Source organism: Lathyrus oleraceus, chromosome 5 (assembly GCF_024323335.1).
Source record: "Lathyrus oleraceus cultivar Zhongwan6 chromosome 5, CAAS_Psat_ZW6_1.0, whole genome shotgun sequence".
In the NCBI taxonomy this organism is placed as follows: Eukaryota; Viridiplantae; Streptophyta; class Magnoliopsida; order Fabales; family Fabaceae; genus Lathyrus; species Lathyrus oleraceus.
Window position 1 is genome coordinate 582880804 of NC_066583.1, and position 17338 is coordinate 582898141.

Below are 17338 nucleotides of genomic sequence, written 5' to 3' on the forward strand. Positions count from 1 at the left end.
TCGGTTCATATGTTGTTTTTAAAATCATCATCAGTGTCGTGCCAACTAACCATCTAAGTACTCACTTTACTTCTACCTTTTAAATGTAACCCATAAAGTCCTCAGCATTTTCACCATAAGCTTTGTTTGTTGTAACATCAACTATAACCGGATAGTGAATACCCTTTTCGTGGGATTTTTTCACCTTGATATACATCGTGGAAGCTCTAGTTTTTCTTTTATGTTTTGTATTAACAGAGGTTACATCAGATATTGTATGAGAGGTGCTTGTCGAATTGGCCATGACTATCTAAATAAAGAAACAACACGTAGAAATATACTAAATAACATCATTTCAATGATAAACAACATGTAGAAACATACTAACTAATACGTAGAAACATACTAACTAACATATAAAAACATTATTTCAGTGATCAAAATGGAAAAAGAAATGATCAAGAGAAACTAAAGTCGTTTCAGTGATACTAAATCCATTTCAATCATACAAACAATTTTAGTGATCAAAATGGAAAAACAAATTATCAAGAGAAACTAAAGTCATTTCAGTGATATATGTAGCGGTGTATTCGTCGCTATATGATCCATCGATTAGATCATAAGCTGAGAGATACATTGAAATTTCGAGTCGCCACCGCACTTTTATTTATCCAAAGGATTGGCTAAAAAGCGAACAAAAGCCTAAGAAGTTTTACACGTAGAAAACTAATAAAAAGATCAGAGATTCTGGGTAAGGGGTAAATTACGCAATGGGAAGGTGTTAGGCACCCACTACGTCCTAGGTACTCCTAGGGAGCCCTTTTCACACTTGTTATGCTAAATTGTTATTTGTTATGACAAAAATATTGTGCAAACATGATTGGGATGATGAGAAAAGAATATACATTTTTTATTGGGTTTGAACGGATGAACCCGCTGCCTACGTACCTTCCATCAAAGGTAAGGATCAAAACGCCGTAGTTCGGCTAAAAGATTTCCAAAAGTGGGTTAGGTTCAATTTTAAACACAAACCCTAGGTCTTACGTTATCCACGGGAGAAAACTCAACCTTATACAAACAACAACGTCCACCATGTGAGAAAAGCTTCAACTTGCCAGGGAGGGGTTAACCCTATAATAGGCAAGGAAGACTTACAATTCAATCACTAAAGACAGAAGGTGAGATTAACATCAACCACTAAGATAAATCAAACCTATAGCTCATGTATGAAAGCATTAATGGACAAAGCCAAAACAAGTGAATGGGTGAAGTTACTGATTATGATTATGAAAATGGAGTCAAAGTATAATTAAGATTAATTCAAATAAGTATTATGAAATGAAGTTTGAAAAAAGTCAAGGACTTGAGTCCAGGTTTTTAGTTAGAAAACATGAAGATGTTTGCACAACACTTATGTCAAATTTAAAAGATAAAGTGTGAAAAAGTCTAGGACATAATGAATGATGGGTGGGTGAAGGATGGGATTGTAAAACTTCTTAGAAGGTTCACTTCTTGAAATCATATAGAAGATGATTCAAGTGTGTCCTTTGGAATGGAAATGGATAATAATAAACAAGCAAAGCAAAGAAAGGCGGATACCGGATGCCAATCACTGGTCTTATACCAATCTCCTAAAACAAAACGGGATATCAGAAGCCACTCAATGGACTTACACTAATCTCCACAGGCAAAGAAATAAAAGCGGATACCGGATACCAATAGATGGATTTACACCAGTCTCCTAAAACAGAAATGGATATCAGATGCCACTCAATGGACTTACACTAATCTCCTTAAAAGAAAACAAAGATGAAACAGGGAAGTCAACTGCCAATTTATCTGGACTTAGGTTAACTCCACAGTATGGTCCTAGGAAATCCAATGCCACATTACAGGGACTTACAATGGATCCTCACATACAAGAACAAAAGCAACAATATGATCACAGGAATGCAAATGCCAACTTACAGGGACTTATAATTGCAACCTCTCACACAAACAGATAAACAAACTATGATCACAGGAAAGCAGATGCCAACTTACAGGGACTTATAACTGCAACCTCACATACAACAAACAGATCAAATTATGATCATAGGACAACAGATGCCAACTCACAGGGACTTATAACTGTATCCTCACATACAAACAAAGCAACAGAAGATATGAGTGACCAATGAGGTCTTACACTCTATCCTTCCATATCATAGGAGCAAATGCCAAAGCAATGGACTTACAATTGTCCTCAATGGGCAAACAACAATAACAAAAGTCACACAGACAAATGGTATGATCATGCACTAATGGCAATTGGTGATGATGATAAATGCATAACATATAGGCAAACATGTGCATATGAAGCAATCAATCAATCAATGAATATCAAAACAGCACACTCTATAGCCAAACAAAGGGGGCTCACACAAGAGGGTTTGACTTTGAAAGTCCACTGTAATAGGTAAAGGTCGCTCTTAACCTTGCCATTGAGAGGCTAAGGTGAAGCGGATGAAAAGGAGATGAGGGGTGTGCCTCATTGCTTCTATCTCAGATCAGAGAGAGCATCAAATAATAGAAGGTGGGGGAGTTCAGAAAGATGGAACTCTTTCCCCAAGTATTGACTCGATTAGATCTTGGGTTTTTATCTCAATGCTTCAACCATGTAATGGGAGCAAAGAGAGGACACACTGAATAGTGGGGGATAGATTACTTATCCCTACCTTCCACCAATTGCCTTACTTGAAGGACTTTTCCTGCTTGGGACAAATTTAAACACACACAGGCATTGCCTCTTAAGGAGGACTTCAGACAGTTTGCCCGGTCAAATAACAGACCGGGTCTCCAGACTACATGAAGAAGAAAGGTTTATACCTCAAAGCAAATGCTAAATAGCAAAGCAAGTAAGTTCAAAGAACTTAAGCAACTAAAGTACCTGAAAAAGTCAAACTTATTAGTAAACAAGTCAACAGTTCAAACCAAAAGAAATGGATAAACAACAGTCAACCATAAACAGAGATGCCAAGGCACAAAGCCAAACTCATATGAGTCACACCTACAAAACAAAGGTTAGCACAATATATAATCCCACTCAATCAAATTTGAATGATCTTTGAGGCATTGGTGCTTAACCTGAAACAACATCTCAATTGTAAGCTTACAAGACCACTAGGACTAGCCTAGGGTCAAAGAGGAAAGAAAAAGTCAAAACAGCAAAGTAAAGTCAACCCAAAGTCAAAGTCAAACATTTAGGAAGCAATCACAATTGGGCCCACATTCAAATCATGCATTAATATCATTTTATACACAAAACAATACAAAGCATGGCAATAAGAAGCACAAATAGGTCAACAGCAAGACTTCATTCAAAAGTCAACCCAAACATTCTCAAAAATCATGAAATAATTCACACTCAATCACAATCCATAACATAGCATGCATATTAAATTTCAGCTCAATTGGATCATGGGAAGATAGTCAAATAAAATCAGGAAGTCAACATATTTTCAAGTAAGCACAATGAAGGTCAATAAACATGGGTCAACTTCAAAAAATCATGTCAAATTGAAAACAGAAGAGAAATGAATGCGATTAACACCAATGCAAAGCTCAAGATGTCTAGCTATCACATATGAAATTTCATGGTCATACAATAAGATTTGAGAATTTCACAAAAGATTTGGCAATGTGTATCACATAAAGTCAGCCATTGACTAGGCAGGGAAGGAAATTCACAATCAAATGGAAAACAGCATGATTAATTCCAAGAAAATTCATACACAAACTAGACATGTAAGAGATCATTCACACAAAATTTGGGGTCATTTGGAGGCCAGGAGACATGTGAACAAAAATCATACATTTGCATATCATTGGTGTGACACAAATTGTCACACCCTACTTCAAAAATTCACAACTAGCAAACCACAAATGAGAAATGTATAAACTCTACATGGAAACAAAGGTCAATGTGTCTAGTTTCACCACAAAAAATTTCAAGCTCATTGGATACATCATGACAATTTCACAATTGAAATGGCAAAGGGTGTCAAATGTACATACATGTCAAGAAAATTCATGCCAATTAAAATCCAGTCAATGGAAAATTAATTAAAAATCACAATCAAATACTAGACATTTTCATGAGTTTAATGCAAAAAATCCCACAATTTTTGGATGAAAATTGAGAGAGAAATGAATTTGTGAACTTGAGTAAATAATTGAAGCAACATGAGCAAATAACATGGAACAATGGGTCAAACATGGTCAACGCAGTGGCAAAGTCGTAAATAGGGCACTCATTAACTAAAGCTGTGCGTTTTGGCCCTGCGAAATGAAATGTTTTGATTGGCTCTCAGCCAATGAAACAGTAACCCGGCCAATGGATGAATTTTCTGGGTTTAGGAAGAACCCTAGGGTTTAACAGCATGGTATTGGCATTTGTTCTTGAAGCAAGTTCATCAACATTAAAAAAAATCGGGCACCAACACACAACAGCATAGCATTTACTCTTGTAACATCATAACACAAATCAGCAGAACATAATCCATGTGGATTTCTGGGCAGGTTTATGGTTCAAGCACAACAGCATAAGTTCAACATCAATGTTCATCATTCAGTCCAAAATCGAATGGCATGGATCAACACAGCATGGTAGTAACAAGGTTCTTCATGCAAGCACATTATAAACAACAAACCAACAACCAACATGAGGAATTCTGGGCATAGTTCTAGGGTTTAAGCATAACAGCATATATTCATCATCATTCAAATCCAGAAATCGACCAAGAACAAAAATCCCAGAAACAACAATCAAGCATGGTAATCTCATCAGCATTCAACATACATCAAGAATCAAAGCATGGTTTCCCTTAAAACACCTTATCCATCATGAATCGAAGGCAAATACATTTGTACATCATATTTCAAATCCAAATATCTTACAGCATACTTAACCATTTCAAACCATTTAAAGTTCATTAAAATCAGCACAACACAAACTAGCTAAAACATAGCATGGCATGGTAAAAGGAGAAGGTCGATTACTTACTTGTTTTGGAAGAAAATCGAAAACAGTGTTGTATTGAGTGATTCAAGTGCAAACAGATGGAGATTGTGCTTGGTAGTGAAGGATGATGAAGCTTGTTCAGCTCAAACTTGCTTGGACATGAGTAAATCGCGATCTGCCATTGAAATAGCTTGAAGAAAACAGAGCTTGATACTGTGGTTTCAGTTGGGAAATGAAGTCCAAAAATGCTTCCAAATCATGTCCAAGTGAAGGAACAATGAAGATTGTTCAAGGGTTTTTGGTGGTTTGTGCAGAAAAATCTCTTTGACCAAAAATGCAAAATGTGAGAGTGGGAGAATTCTGTATGGTAGGCTGCGATTCTAGGGTTGCAAAATGAGCAGAAAGATGTTTATATTGTCTGTTTAGCATTGGTAATCCAAGTGATAAGTTGGTTTAACTCAAAATGAACTAATTGCTATTTTTGCTAATTGTGTACAAATGAATATGGAGGGTGCAAAGCTGGTCGAGTTGGGCTTGGAAAGGCTGCAGAAGGACCAATCAATTTGCTGTTTTGTGTGTGCTTGTGAAATGCTGTACTTGATTTGCTTATATGCTCCCATTTGCAAAAATACCAAATTATGCACCTTATGTCAAAATGGTAGCAAAATGGTGGTATGAACATGATTTAGGGCTTGAGGCAAGTTACAAATGATGTTTCCAAGCATTTCCAATTGGCCAAAGTGAGAAAAGGTCAAAGAATCAAAAAGTCAAAGTTTGGTCAAACTTGGTTTTTAAATGAAATAGGTCCAAAAATGCCATTTTGATTGGCAAGGTTTTGATGAATGAAATTTATATTTTTGGAAAGAGGAGGAAAAATGTGGTTTGTAGGAAAAAACCCCACCAAATTTGGCCTTATGGTTTGAGAGATATGGCTCTTTGAAGTTCACAAATTTCTGAAATTGAATTGATCATATCTTGACAACCACACATGGGATTTGAGAGTTCTTGGACTTTTTGAAAATGGGAGAACAAGATCTTCAACTTTTATGTTGGGCAAAAATTCATTTGAAGCTTGTATCATGATGTAAGTTGAGGATCAAGAAGTTTCCATTTTTGGCAGTTGAAATTACAGGTCCACTTTCTATTTTGGGAAATTTCTGATTTTACTTCAAATTCTTCCATGATGAGGTTTGACATGATAGATGAGGCTTATACAAGCATGAATGAGCTCCTTCAAATCAATTCTATCCATCAAATCACTGATTAAATCAACAGTTGACCAGGTTTGACTTTTCTAGGGTTTTGGATGGCTGAAGCATTTCTGATGAATTCCAAACCCTAATTCCTTGAGAACTTGACTTCCAATGATGTCCTAAGTCATATGAATTCTTGATTATTGATCATGATGCCCAAATTCCACAAGAATGGCCATCATCCATTGCTTTGACTGACTGTTGACCATCTTTGACCTAATTGCTGATGATTACTTTAACTGCAAGCAAAAAGGTTAGACTGACAATATTTTTGTACTTTTTGAATGATAAACATATGAAAGCAAAGATATACAAATGCAAGGCATGCTTGGTGATCAAGAAACAAACCACAAGGCAACCACCCACTAGGAGGGGACAAAGGTATGCAATGATCCTTGAGGTTATGATATGATATGATATGGGCCATGAGGGATCTTAGGGCCCAAAATTGGGGTCTTACAGATGCCCCTATTTAAGGTCATTCTAGCCGGAGAAGTGAAGTTTAGAAATCTTCATCTCGACGCGGTAGAATGGGCTTAAATAACAGTAATGAGACAAATTTTGGTCCCTAAGAGACCTCATGATGCAAATGTATGTATGCAAAAGACACAAATTCTGTGGGGAATATGATTCACACAGAAGAAAAGACGATCCATCGGAGTAGTACACTCACCAGGAACAGAGACTCTAACAAGACTCTATGGGGATAAACAAAAAGAAAAAGAAATGTGTGAACAATACATGACTCTAAACTGGGGAAAAACAAAACTGACATAACGTGATCAAAACACGACTCTGATTAAGGAACAACAGAAAACAGACAGGAGAACTCACTGGGGAGTGAAGGACTCACACTGGGGAAAAGAATTTCAAATGGAAAATAAATCCATTGGAGAGACACAAGCTGACTCCTGGGGAGAAGCAACAAAAAGTTCCACTGAGGGAAAGCAACAAGGAAAATGAGATGTTACCAGACAAGGGTAACAAACTCAGGAAGGAACACCAAGGATACCGGTTACTGGGTATATAATAGGTGACCGACCAAAGCGTGAATTGGATTTCACTTCCAAAACACTCATCATCCTGAAGAGAGCTAGAAAAGCAAACTTGTTTATAGGATGGACATTCAATTCCACAAGGAAAATGAATCTTACTCTGAGGGGAAAACAATCAAAAGATTGACTCAAGAGTGAACGAGATATAATATCCATTACCGTCAGAACGTGGATAGAATACTTAGATGAGACATATTATTCATTACCGGCAGACCGTGAATAATATACTCGAAAGGAAAATTATCCTGAACCGGTTACTAGGTTGTTTATAGGATAAGATCCGAAGACGTGAATTGGTTTTCACTTCCAAAACACTCATCATCCGAAAGAGAGCTAGAAAAAGCAAATCGACTTACAGGATGGGCATTCGAATCCACAACGGGAAAACGAATCTTACTCAAATGGGGACACAAACCCAAAGAGTGCATGAAATATAATATCCATTACCGGCAGACCGTGGATAAGATACTCGCATGAGATATATTATCTATTACCGTCAGAACGTAGATAATAAACTCGCATGGTAAGAAACACCAGAGATACCGGTTACTGGGCATATAATAGGTGATCTACCGAAGACGTGAATTGGATTTCACTTCCAAAACACTCATCATCCGAAACACGAATTGGTTAAAGGATGGCTATTCGATTCTACAAAGAATACGAATCTTGCTCAGTCGGGGAAAATCAACAAAGGATTCCAACTAAAGAGCACATGAGAAATATTATTCATTACCGGCAGACCGTGAATAATACACTCGCAAGGAAAAGACACCAGAGATACCGGTTACTGGGTATATAATAGGTGACTAACCAAAACAGAGAGACGATCGATACCAAGCATACGGGTAAACGAAAGACAACTCAAAGGATAAATTGCAAGCATCCGGCAATTATCCAACAACAACAAGAATATTCGACTCCGCAAAGGGAAATAACGAATCTTACTCGACTGGGGAAACACAAAAGGCTTCGACTGAAGAGTGCATGAGATATATTATTCATTACCGGCAGACCGTGAATAATATACTCGCATGGAAGATTATCCACACCCGGTTACTGGGTTAATAAAGGATAAATCAACCGAAAAGAAAGGCATCGGGAATACCGAACTAGGTATATAATGATGACCAATCAAAAGGAGCAACAGACATTACCGACAAAAGGGTAAATGAAAGGTGATCTGTTGAGGATAAATTGCGAGCATCCGGCAATTATCGACAGGGACTAGCTGGGGATGCACTGGTAAACAACCAATGATCCGGGGAACAAATCACTAGCATACGGTGAAAAGACCCACTGGGGATAAAATTGCTAGCATACGGCAATTATCCACAAAAGACTTGCTGAGGGTATAAGTGCTGATCTGAGCAACTTATCCAAGCAAAGGAAAATCAACATCAAAGACTAGATGAAGATAACCACAAAATTAGGGTTTACATCTACCGAATACGGGGTAGAAGACCAACAACTCCGCGTGGGGATAGAACAAATCACAAATCCGCACGGGAAACCAAAATAGGGTTTATAACAAACCACGAACTGCTGGAGAGCAGGAAAATAGGATTTTACAACTACCGGGTATGGGGTAGAAGACCAAAACTCTGGCTGGAGAATAAAAGGTGTATAACCACAAATTCTGTCAAGAAAGCCAGGAAAGATAGGACTTACAACTACCGGGTATGAGGGTAGAGGCCCAAAAACATTCCGCTGGGGAACAACCCACTGGGAAACACAAGATATCTGACAAATAGTCGATTCGGGAATGATCCGAAAAGACAGACTGAATAAAGACACGTCCTAATGAGGATGTAACTCAAATAGGAAAATCCATCCCAATATATGTGTTGGGAGGAAACGGAAGAAACCGTCATCCACGAGGATATATCTCAGTGGGGAACTGCAGAAGGAAAGACAACATTTTCTGCTTATGGGGCTGACTCTATATGGAGAGATCTTATAACACCCGACATCTGCTTGGGGAGATCTGTGAAGAGATCTATACCACCACAGCAGGGAACACGACAAACAAAGGATACATGGCGAGAAATGCAACATGAATATCTGAATGTTTAATGAATATGCATGAATATGCTTGATTTATGTTTGATGAATGCTGACAAAACAGACAATTTCTAACACAAACAGGTTCAGGAACAAACGTCCGGTATTATACTTCCAGGGGGAAAAACCAGCTGGAGAGCCAATCTGCGGAGATCTACGTGCTGTAAAGCAACGATCTGCAGGTACTGCCAAAGAAGCAGAGGATCAGAGATATCAGGGCACAACCCAAACAGGGTACAGAAAGTCACAACAGGCGAAACAGCCACCAAGACGAATCTGTAGGGGAACAAGAGAGGTCCCAAAGTATCTGCAGGGGATCCCAGTGTCAACTGAGAAACAAAAAGGGTGCATAAGCACGAACTGCTGTAGAAGCAAATCCACACAACTCCGCTGGGGAACAACCCACTGAGGGAGAATGATATCATCCAGATAGAATCTAACTGCATAAGCAACTCTACTGGGGAAAACTGTCGGCTACTCTCTTGGGAACAAGCCACTGAGGGAGGACAGATCAAACAAGTAAATTCTGCAACGAACCACTCCACTTGGGGAGAATATACAGAGCAAACTGATCGCAACAAGTAGATTCTGCAATATAAGCCACTCTACTGTGGATCACAAAGCAGTCAGGAAATCAAATCCGTTCACTGGAGGCAAAAGCCATCATCCGACCATATTGGGGATTGAAGGAGCAATCAACAGGCGAAGCTGCCACAACAAACAATCTGCAGACTAAGCTGAGGAAAAGATGGTTGCAATACTGGGATACCAACCCGAAACAACCACTGAGTAAGAAAATAAATCCCGCTCTGCTGAAGAGAAAAACTCTGATGGAGAGATAGCAACAATTCCGCAGACGACTTCGCCGGGGAGAAGGTAAAGCACCGGGTATCAAACCACTGACTTACCGAGTCTTCAAAAGAAAACAAACGTGCTGAGGAAACAGACAAATCCTGCTGGCACACTGCATGGGGAAAAGAGGTAATAACTCCACTTGCAACTCTGGTGGGGATATTAATAACAGCTCTACTCGCGACTCCGAGGGGAGTATCAATCAATGGCTATACTCATGACTGCGCTGAGGAGACAAATAAAGTCTGGGGCACGACCCACTGGAGGAAAGTAACGGGGCACCAGGATGACAAACCATCAACCGCCGAAACTTCTCAAGAAACGCCCATGCTGGGAAAACTGCTGCTGGAGAGTACGAAGTCTTCAACAACACATCACTTGCGACTGTACTGGGGAACAACCCCAACAACAACTTTGTTTGAGGAACAGCCTCAACAAAGATCTGAAGAAAGAAGATACCACCAAACCAGGAATATGAACCAATGTCTTACCTGTTGGGAATCATGCCACCCTCGGGAGAGCACTGAGATATTCTTGAGTATCCTTTCAATCTTGTGAATGTTCACTTTGTTTAAAACAAAAATTTATTTGAAAAATTTGATTTGTTTAAAACAATGACATTTTATCAATTTAAAACAATGCAAAACATTTGTTGAATTGAAACAAATAAGAGCGCAAATAATTGGATAAAAAGCTCAAATTGATTTGATAGAATGGTAGCCTGCAAATGGCAAGACTCCATAGATCTGTACAAATTTGAAATCAGTGATATATATTGGAAGAGGGCTACATTGAACATAATGATCCTTTCTCTACCAATTTGAATCTCGATGTATCCGAAGCTTCAGTTGACGACGAATCGAGAATCTTCTGACGAAATGACGACCGATGAACCAGAAAGTCTTGTCAGGATGCAGTTACTTGCCAAATCCCTAATTTTGCCTAGATTGCCCCAGGATGAAGTACTCAATCTAGCGGGATGCAAATATTCTCTTTTTTTTCAAGTCTCTAATTTTTGCCTGAATTACCCTTGCGGGTTCTCCACCGAGACGCTCATTTTTGCCTAAGCCGCCCTTTCGGGTTTTCAACTTAGCGAGCTATTCTGTTTTTTCATTATTATTTTTTTCATTTGCATATACTTTTTTTTTCTAGGCAAAGTATCTCTTGACTGCATCTGAATTCACAGGACGAGTGAAATCCTCCCCATCCATTGTTGTAAGCATCAAAGCTCCGCCTGAAAAGGCTCTCTTAACAACATATGGACCCTCGTAGTTTGGAGTCCACTTGCCCCTGGAATCGGGCGCGAAAGACAAAACTTTCTTGAGCACGAGGTCACCTTCTCGGAACACACGAGGCTTGACCTTCTTGTCGAATGCTTTCTTCATTCTCTGCTGATATAGCTGACCATGGCACATGGCCGTTAATCGCTTCTCTTCAATCAAATTCAGTTGGTCATAACGACTCTGAATCCATTCAGCATCTGTCAACTTGGCTTCCATCAAGACTCGCATTGATGGGATCTCCACCTCTACTGGGAGAACGGCTTCCATGCCATAAACAAGAGAGAAAGGGGTTGCCCCTGTTGAAGTGCGTACAGACGTACGGTATCCATGCAAAGCAAATGGCAGCATTTCATGCCAGTCTTTGTACGTGACAGTCATCTTCTGGATAATCCTCTTGATATTCTTGTTAGCAGCTTCAACAACCCCATTCATCTTAGGTCTGTAAGGAGAGGAATTATGGTGTGCAATCTTGAATTCAGCGCACAACTCATCCATCATCTTGTTGTTCAGATTGGATCCATTATCAGTAATGATCCTCTCTGGCACACCATAACGGCAAATCAGCTGATTCTTGATAAACTTCACAACCACCTGTCTGGTTACATTCGCGTACGACGCGGCTTCAACCCATTTGGTGAAGTAATCAATTGCTACGAGAATAAACCGATGTCCATTGGACGCTTTCGGTTCAATCATGCCGATCATGTCGATTCCCCACATAGAGAAAGGCCATGGTGATGAAATCACATTCAGAAGTGTCGGAGGAATATGAATCTTATCCGCATAAATTTGACACTTGTGACATTTCTTCACATACTTGCAACAGTCAGACTCCATTGTCAGCCAATAGTAGCCTGCTCTCAACATTTTCTTAGCCATGGCATGTCCATTGGAATGAGTACCAAATGAACCCTCATGGACCTCAGTCATCAATAGGTTTGCTTCGTGTGTATCCACGCATCTGAGCAAAACCATATCAAAATTTCTCTTGTACAGCACTTCACCACTGAGGTAGAAACTGCCTGACAACCTTCTCAAAGTTTTCCTATCTTTCACAGATGCCCCAGGCGGGTAGACCTGGTTCTGGAGGAAATTCTTGATATCAAAATACCAAGGCTTGTCATCTTTCACGTCTTCGATTGCAAATATGTGAGCGGGTCTATCCAAGCGCATCACAGTAATGTTGGGGACATCATTCCACCATCTGACAACAATCATGGAAGCAAGCGTAGCAAGGGCATCTGCCATCCGATTATCCTCTCGAGGAATATGATAAAATTCAACTTCTGTAAAGAATGTTGAAATTCTTCTTGCATAATCTCTGTATGGGATGAGACCTGGTTGATTCGTCTCCCATTCACCTTTGATCTGATTGACAACCAAAGCCGAATCACCATAGACATCAAGATATTTGATTCTTAAGTCAATGCATTCTTCAAGTCCCATAATACAGGCTTCATACTCCGCCATATTATTCGTGCATTTGAAAGTTAGCCTTGCTGTAAATGGAATGTGCGATCCCTGGGGATTAACAATTACTGGCCCAATTCCATTTCCATATTGATTAACAGCGCCATCAAACACCATCGTCCATCTGGAACCAGGTTCTGGACCTTCATCAAGTGTAGGCTCATCGCAATCTTTCATCTTCAAATACAGAATTTCCTCGTCAGGGAAGTCATACTGAACAGACTGATGATCTTCAATCGGCTGGTGCGCTAGATGGTCAGCCAAGATACTACCTTTGATAGCTTTCTGAGCTCGATACTCGATATCATACTCAGATAACAACATCTGCCAACGGGCAATCCTCCCAGTTAAAGCAGGCTTCTCGAAGATATACTTAATTGGATCCATTCTGGATATCAACCAAGTTGTATGATTTATCATGTACTGGCGCAAACGCTTGGCTGCCCAAGCTAAAGCACAGCACGTCTTCTCAAGCATAGAGTACCGAGACTCACAGTCAGTAAACTTCTTACTGAGGTAGTAGATAGCAAACTCCTTCTTCCCTGATTCATCTTGTTGACCGAGTACACAACCCATCGAGTCTTCAAGAACCGTCAAGTACATAATCAGAGGTCTTCCTTCCACTGGCGGAGACAAAATCGGAGGTTCGGACAGATAATCTTTGATACTGTCGAAAGCTTTCTGGCAATCCTCGGTCCAATCATGAGACTGATCTTTCCGGAGGAGCTTGAATATCGGCGCACATGTGGCAGTCATGTGGGATATAAATCTGGAAATGTAGTTCAAGCGGCCAAGAAAACCTCGGACTTGCTTCTCAGTTTTGGGTGCGGGCATCTCTTGTATTGCTTTGACCTTTGCAGGATCAACCTCAATACCTCTTTCACTTACCACAAAACCCAACAACTTGCCGGAACGGACTCCAAAAGTACATTTGTTCGGATTCAGACGAAGCTGGAATTTCCTCAAACGTTGAAAAAGCTTCAACAAATGCTCAATATGCTCAACTTCCGTTCGGGACTTAGCAATCATATCATCAACATAGACTTCTATCTCCTTGTGCATCATATCATGAAACAAGGTAGTCATAGCTCGTTGATACGTGGCTCCGGCGTTCTTCAAACCGAAGGGCATCACTCGATAACAGAATGTTCCCCAAGGTGTGATGAATGTTGTCTTCTCCATATCCTCTGGTGCCATCTTGATTTGATTATATCCGGAAAATCCGTCCATAAAGGAAAAGACTTTGAATTTAGCTGTATTATCTACCAACATGTCAATGTGTGGTAGAGGAAAATCGTCCTTTGGACTAGCTTTATTCAAATCTCTGTAATCAACGCACATACGGACTTTTCCGTCCTTCTTAGGAACAGGCACGATATTGGCCACCCATTGAGGATATGTAGAAGTCACCAGAAACCCCGCATCAATTTGCTTCTGAACTTCCTCTTTGATCTTCACTGCCATATCTGGATGAGTTCTTCTGAGCTTTTGCTTCACAGGCACGCACTCAGGCTTCAAAGGCAGGAAGTGTTGCACAATATCTGTATCTAAACCTGGCATGTCTTCATAGGACCAAGCAAAGATATCTGAATATTCTCGTAGCAAGCTGATCAAATCTTCCTTAACAGACTCTTCAAGAAGTGCCCAAATCTTCACCAGGCGCTCACAATCTTCAGATCTCAAGTTGACTGTTTCCAAGTCTTCGAGATGCGGTTGAATGATCTTCTCTTCGTGCTCAAGGAGACGGGTGATCTCATCAGGAATCTCTTCAACGTCATCTTCTTCTGCCTCAAATACAGGGAATTCAAAGTTGGGAGATGGCGTTGGATCATTATGTTCAATGGGTTTTAGGATCAACCTGCATAATGATTTTGGTTAAGAAAAATTCAGCATTTAAACAAGCAAATCATTATGCAGATGAAAGAATGTTGCTTTTATAGCTTTTTGTTTTTGTTTTTATGGTTTTTTGTGATCACTGATTTCATAAAGAAAAGCAAAAAGTGAAAACAAAGGAAAAACAAATGTTTTGACAATGCGAAAATCGAATGAAAATATCATTGTATATATGCTTTGCCAACAATGTCATCACTTCTCCTTTTGGCATGGGAGAAGGGTTTTAAACAAAAGTGAACAATTTACTCTGATCTATGGATAACTGTAGGAACATCCACAGCGACCCAATTGTGGCAGACACCACCAGGAATAACAAAATTGTTCAAATCTTCTGCATCTTCTTCTTCAATGATAGCAGCAGCTTCCTCTTCTGCAGGTTGATCAGCATGGATGAATCCTCCACTTGTGAACAGACCTTGCTTGTTGCATGCCCCAGAACCATAGCCAATGCCAGCCCGGGATCGGTTGTCTTCAAGTTCAAGCACTTTCCCTAATCCAGCAACTGCACCACATTCGATGGCCAGTTTCGCATCTCGGTAGGAAGTGAATGAAGGAGACTTCTTCTCGATTGGTTTATCAATAGATAAATCTTGAAACTGAGTTCCAACTTCATCCTCTGCGTCAATATACGAGAAAGAAGACAAATTACTGACCAGGAGAGCCTTTTCTCCCCCTACTACAACCAGTTTCTTGTTTTTCACAAACTTCAGCTTTTGGTGTAGGGTGGATGTCACGGCACCAGCCTCGTGAATCCATGGTCTGCCCAAGAGACAGCTGTATGATGGGTGAATATCCATTACTTGAAAAGTGATCTGGAAATCACTTGGTCCAATCTTGATTGGGAGATCAACTTCTCCAATCACGGTCTTACGCGACCCATCAAAAGCTTTAACAACAACCCCACTCTGCCTCATAGGAGGACCTTGATATGACAGACGAGAGAGTGTGGATTTTGGCAATACATTAAGAGAAGATCCAGTGTCCACCAACACATTGGACATTGCATCAGATTTGCAATTCATCGAGATATGTAAAGCCATGTTGTGGTCTCTTCCCTCCTCAGGGAGATCAGCGTCACAAAAGCTCAGAGTGTTGCAAGCGGTAATGTTTGCAACAATGCTATCGAATTGTTCCAGGGTGACGTCGTGATCAACGTACGCCAGGTCCAAGACTTTCTGAAGAGATTCCCGATGGGGTTCTGAATTCAGCAAAAGAGAAAGAATAGAAATCTTGGAGGGCGTGTGTAGAAGCTGGTCTACAATGTTGTACTCACTCTTTCTGATGAGCCTCAGCATCTCATCAGATTCTTCATCAACAATGCCACTTGGGCCAACAACTGAAGAAACGGGGGTCTTTTGTACAAACGAGGAGGGTTTGGCAACATCAAGTGCCGGATTCTGGACATTCACAGCGGTCCCCACAGGGTGCTCAACAGATTCAGAAGAAACAGCAGGAGCTTTAGCAGGTGCGGAAAACACACGACCACTGCGGGTCAACCCACTAACATCAGCAATAGTGGTCACAGAAGTGGAAGGCAAAGGAATCTCAACCCCATCCTGGACAGCAACAGGACCATATCTGAAAGGTACAGCTTTATCAGATGAATAGGGCACAGGGCCGGCCGGTTTGATGATCAAAGCAGGTGAAGCCTTCGGTTTGTTGCTATTGTAGGGAATAACAACGGGCTCTGGCAACTTGAACACCGGTGATATGACATTCACCTCGGGTTCAACTGTATCAACATTGCGATTCTGGAGAATCTCAATGGTACCTTCGTTCAACATCTTCTGAAGCTCTCGGCGAACCTGATCACAACCCAAGCGATTAACCGAGCAGACGCGGCACTTATCGTGGTTATGCTCCAAATAACTGTGCTGACACAGCATCTTATGTAAATCAACCAACGACTGCCTGATGTGACTGACATACTTCACCTTGTACTTCCCAAGGTCTTCCTGGATCATGTTCACAGACTTCCCATGCGAAGGCAATGGGTTCCTGGTGACATTCGGGTTGGAGTCTTCAAAACTCAGAATTCCACTTCTCATAAGGTCTTGAACCTTATTCTTCAGCGGGAAACAGTTTTCAACGTTATGGCCCGGAGCACCGGAATGGTAGACACAATGCTGGTCTGGTTTGTACCACCATTGCGGGTTGGCAGGAATAGCAGGAGGATCCCTGGGAGAAACCAACTTCCTCTCCAACAAGGAGGGATAAAGCTCGGCATATGTCATCGGAATAGGGTCGAAGCTGACCTTCTTCCTATCGTAATTCATGTTGGCTTGATTGGTTGTACTTCCACGAGGCTGGTAAGCCTGTTGCTGTGGACGCTGCTGTTGCTGTTGGTATTGCGGTTGTGGATATTGCTGCTGATGCTGATACTGTTGAGCATTATCCTTGAATACAGGTGCCACATGAGCCACCTGGTGCTGATGTGCGGCACGATGTGCAGGCTTCCTCTGAACAGAGGGTCTTCGATGCTTTGGC